Below are 6,000 nucleotides of genomic sequence, written 5' to 3'. Positions count from 1 at the left end.
ATTAAGCATACCATTTAACCATTTATGCATAGGGCATTTACTCTGCTTTGTAAGTTGGAGGAGGTTCTGAAATTGTTTTGAATGAATAGCCAAACCACTCGTTCCTGTGTTTTAAGTTTTGGTGTACATGCAAAACTAAATGTTATTTCGTACAAGATGCCAGTACATTAAAAGTTGCACCTGATTCAGTACTGTTGCAAAATTTTATTAAATATGGATACTTTTAGTTTTTCCTATTTAATAAACACGATATTTGCAGGAGTCAAACATATTTTTATTTTAGCGGTGCAGCCCAAAAAGGGTTTCATGCAGGGAAAGGTCACTTTGCTCCATTTACGCTTGCTAAAGTGTAATAGGTCAAATTAGCTGCACACTTTACATGCTGCACTGCATTTTATGACATTCACATATATATTTATTTTTGATTATACAGATTTTGTTAAGCATATTAGTAAGAATACAAAATGGGAACATTGTATCAAGTAGAAGAAAATATAGAGAACTTAAATTTGTAGTTTTAAATATTTTATAATTCATGACATCAACATTCCACATTAAATTTTTTAATCTGCACCAATTATCTCCCCCTTTACCTTTAGTATATTCCACATTCATTTTTTCACCATATCCTGTATTTTGATTGCTGAATGTTATTAGAGCTTTCATTTTATGGCAAAAATTTAGCTTTGACAAAAGTCGAGAAGCATTTTCAATCAGGTTCATTCCATTGTAAGTTAATTCTGCAATATGTATGTTTTTCTTTATGATTTTTAGTCGCTTGGATATGTTGAGCACACATTATTTGGACGTTAGATGATGCACTTTTTTGTTATTATTTTGATTTAATCATTCCTTATATTGTTTCATGATCACAAAATTTATATCTTTATTCGAGTTGTATGTGTTGGAGAGACATAAAACAGAGAGAGAGAGAGAGAGAGAGAGAGAGGAGCTTAAGGAATAAATGCATTGTATCCTCTGAAAAATAATAATGACTTCAAATCGGATAAGTACGGTAATGATGGAGACAAATTAATCGAAAAATGACGGATGATGCTCCCTGGAGCAAATACATTTGTAAGAATATGTTCACTGTTTTAGTTATATTTTATTTCCCTTCATTCTGCAAAATCATTTAATATAAAATAAGAAACCATTGCCTCTCCACTCATATATGTATATATGGTTTCGAATTTAGAGAAGTTATTGCCGTCATTATACAATTTGTTTCCAACGATTTTTTGACTTTGTACTTTTTTTAATTTATTTTTTTATATTAAATGAAAAGGAAATTCACATGACAGTACAATATTCCAAGTCACTGACGCTAACAGTCGGGAAGCTGGCAGCTGACAGGAAGAAAATTTAGGTTCGGTAGGTTCAAATATATCCAAATGCATCACATATTGTCACATCTGATACAATTCAACAATGTGCATAACTGAATATCTCAAATCGGTATGACAAGGGGACAAATGGCGCCGATTGTGACCGCGACACTGAATACCAATACAAATTTCTGTCAGCATACCAATCTTAAATGTTTTGTGTAGTACATTACCAAATCATATCAGATGGCCAAATAAGAAACTAGATTTTCTTCCTTTTGACTACTTTTTGGCATAGTTTTTTTTTATGCCTCTCCATTGTGACTAATAATACATTAAACTACTAAGAGGACACTTAATGTTTTCTCAATATACAATAAGGAGTACATATCAAGCTGTAAATAACAATACAGGAAAGAGTACATATCAAGCTGTAAATAACAATCATTTTTAAAATATAAAATCAAATTCATGCTTAATTTCCTTCTCATAATCTAAATTGATTATGGAAATCCTACAGTAAAATGGGCGAATTGTTTTAAAACACTGTATCATGACCAAGCAACAGTTCCCTTTCCCAGCCCCTCAGGACATTAAAATCTTCAGAAATCTCGAAAACTGGTCGGACAAAGAATCCTTCAGATGCAAGAAGACTCTTGAATCTGCGGCACAATTTGAATAGAGGATACTATACCTAGTCTCATTAGGACTGAACTTACAGCAAAACAAAGCAACTGATTATATATTTGTCCTGCTTGATTGTATTCTAATCAGGATAACAAAAGCAATTTTTACTCCCAAGTATGTCCCAACGCAACGAGGCTTTAAAAATACATGGTTAGTTATTTGAGTTCCTCTATGATGAATCCTCTTTGATCAAACATTACTGAAATATATGACTCTGTTCGAGCATTAAAAATATTTCCATTTGCAGGTCCTGAGCAGAACAGGAAGACGACTCAGACAGACATTTCTATCAAGGATGCAGATTCTGGCACAGAGCCTTATCAAATATCAGGTTAATGAACAGAAGAAAATAAAATCGTGGTAAATTCTTATTTATTTATTTATTCCTTCGCCCGCCCCCCTTTCTCTAGTCCTAAAGACATGTATCTACAGCTTAGGACGATAAAGCCTATAAAGAATGTAAGAATTGATATTAAAGTTGGCTACAAAAAATAATCGAATTCTGATGAAGTTTCTAACAAGAAATCGTTTGAAAAATAAAGCCTATGTCGACCGATGTCCCCATCCCCATTTATTTTGCCGATTGACCACGACATTAAGAAACGAACGGTGTTTCTTAATGAAATGACTGCAAGCTGTCAAAGTACACACAGAACAAGTGTGTAACTAACGAGGTCATTCAGTTTTGGCATGCACGGTCCTCGTCGTCTACCTACTGAGAAAAAGGCTTACATGTAACAACTGCTGAGGAAAAAAATACAAATTCATGAACCAGGATGAGAAATGTGAGATATAATGGTTTACTCTAGAGAGTGAGAGTAGTTTACTACATAGAGTTTGAGACAGTGATTTACGTCAGAGACTGAGATAGAGTGGTTTAGTATACGGAGTGTAATATAGTGGTTTACTCTAGAGAATGTGATACAGTGGTTTACTCTCGAGCGTCTTAAGACCGCCCCGGTGGCTTAGTGGTTAGAGCGTCCTCCACGGCCGAGTCATACCAAAGACATACAAATGTTACTAGCAGCTGCCTCGCTTGGCGCTCAGCATAAAGAGGTAGGTGTTTGGACTGGTCGGTCTGGAGTCTGGATAATGTGACTGGGTGGAACATGCAGCTACATGTCTGCAGCATGATGCCCCAGTGCTAGACATCACTATAAACTGCCACACTGCATACACCGTGGCGTAATGGCTGAAGAATTGTTAAAGATAGGTTAACAATCCAAATCACACACACACACACACAATGTCTTACCTCCTATTGCCAGCATTGCAATAATTGACAGCCTAAATACAGCCATTTTATATATAAGTTTTAAATATACACATAACTAATTCCAAACGAACAAATACGTATAGTGAACATTTACCCTTCTAAGTGCCTATATTTAGTTTTGAAATGGATAGTTCTCCTCGAGACAGTTATTGAGCAGTATTTAAAGTTTATTGTATTAAGCGAAAGTAAATACGTCTAGTTGTAAATACAATCCTCGCACAATATTGTGGTGAAGATCGACCTTATAATGAAATAAAACAGGATTGAAAAAATATATAGTCATAAATATTTAGCATAGCACTAACTTTGCCTGAGACAGCATTAGGTGGCAAAGTGGTGGCTTGAGAGATAAGACGTCGAATGGAAATTTGACAAAGATAAAGAAAATTCCCTTCCTTATCGAAATACAAAATTTGAAGTTCTTGCGGTATGCATAGACCAACGCAGACTGCTTGAACATTTCAAGATATAATTATACAGGTAGATAACTACAATAGGACAAAATCTGCAACAGTCAGTATTTTTGTCAATTTTGCTAAAGTCTTATATTTGATGCTGTACCATTGTCAAATCGGCCTGAAGATCTTGGATTGGCATTGTTTATTTTAAATTTGGTTAGCATTATACCTGTATCCTTATATTTTGTAAATCTACGATTTTTCATTTATGGAAACGAAATGGAACATAGCTAAATTATTTACAGTCACATCCATATGGAAACTTACTGCCTGCACAGGGGAGAAACAGACTTACTTTAACGAAATCAGTAGTCTTGGTTGTGAATTCTCTACGGCAGTGGAAACGTACACGAAGCTATACAAATGACATAACTATCTTTGGGAATTCTCTCGAATGATTACCGATTTCTGAACAGTCACTTTTTATGATATACAAGTTATCATCATATTATATAACTTCTACATATATCGCCTTCAATTTTCCACATTTTGATTGAAAATAATTACGATGTATCAATACTATTTTACGTACGCTGAGCACCCTGGGAAACATTTTAGGAATCCAAGACTTGAACATTAGAAAGGATGTGTTAATTTTTGTACAAATAGTATAATATCAGTTACGTAACTAAAAGTTTTACTGCAAGTGACCATTTCGGAGCCTGCCAAATCACAGCTTTTAGATTTGTCATCTTCCGCTTAAGTCAACTGGCAGAACTCTATAAATATTGTACTAGTGCCTCTTGCCCCTGTATGTTCAATGCTTGTAGCATTCTTCACTGCTTGGGTACTACAATATGATGTAATTACTGCTGACTGGCTCAGTTAGGGGATTGATAAAGTCTCCTTCGCTGTTGATAATTCAGTCATCGTAATATCTAGCTTCCTCCACATCGTCATCGTCGTTCTGAAAGTTAGTCACTGTAGGTTATAAGACTTGTATTACCATCTACATTATACATACAGGATTTTTAAGCTTACATCGTTGAATGCGAAGGGTTGTGATCCATTTGATATCAATGTAACACGTACATCGAATAGGGTCTGGGAGTTTTATTAAAGAAAAAAGTTAATGATTTGTTGTTTTCGATTTTAGGTTAGGCCTGATGGAGTGTGTTTTTCTGTTTTATTGTCTATTACTTATTTGAGTTTTTTTATACAATTGACTTCTTTGCAACAACGTGTGGACTCAGTGATACGCACATAATCACAATATAAAACAAAATGTATATTTAACAAATTTTGGTATTATTCTAATTAATAACATGACTATTTTCTAACATAATGTTTATCGTGCTAGTTGTTCGATTGCATAATATTCTATGTCCTCCCAATGTAAGTACATAATAAAAAAAGTTCATACACTTATTATACAAGTGTTTTACCTTGAATGTCTTACCTGTAGATGATACCAATCTTGACAAATAATGATTATTACGTTCATTATATATTATTGACATATTAACTGCACTGTCTCTTACTCTTTCTGTTACTATAACTGGCATTACAAATTCTCACAAGGCTGTACTGACGTCATCCTCATATTCAGATCATATACACTTATATTAATATCAGTTTTAAATTACTTTATATATTTTATACTTAATAAGCGTTTATTTTAGCAATACTTATATGTACCAAAATTATAATTATGTAGCCTCTACTGTATAAAGAAAACTTGTTACGTATATTATCTTATCTTAATTAGTATAATAGGCTTTCATAATCTTGTATCCATTTTAATAAATCTATATTGAATGTCCTGCTAAGGGATTAATTTTTTCCATTTGCAAACGCACACACACACACACACACACACACACACAAAATTCAGTGAAACTATTTTTGCTTATTATTTAGGATTTCTTCCAATAATAAAATTAATCTGCAACGTTCCTTTTAATGATGGAACTCTGATTTTTTTATTGTTTTTCCACATTCACTTGCAATTTATAATTGTTTGTCATCTCTGATTTTCTTATCTCCTTCAATATAATTCGACTGAGATTTCATCAGATTTGTACATTCTTTAAATCGAGTATAGCAAGTGTTCTAAGATCCATTTCATCAATAGATTTAACACGATCAAAATGTATTACATTTAAATATTTGTCAATCTTGAAAACTGTATTCTGCTTGTCGTATAAAGAATGAACTTATTTTCAGATTAAATTAAAATACAAATACGTCCCAAAATAAGCAACGCGGTCACCAATTTGCACTCCCTGTTTATTAGCTGTCACAGAAAAAG

Source organism: Sinohyriopsis cumingii, chromosome 1 (genome assembly GCF_028554795.1).
Source record: "Sinohyriopsis cumingii isolate HCF-2022 chromosome 1, ASM2855479v2, whole genome shotgun sequence".
NCBI classification, from domain to species: Eukaryota; Metazoa; Mollusca; class Bivalvia; order Unionida; family Unionidae; genus Sinohyriopsis; species Sinohyriopsis cumingii.
Note: the sequence above shows the minus strand (reverse complement) of the source record.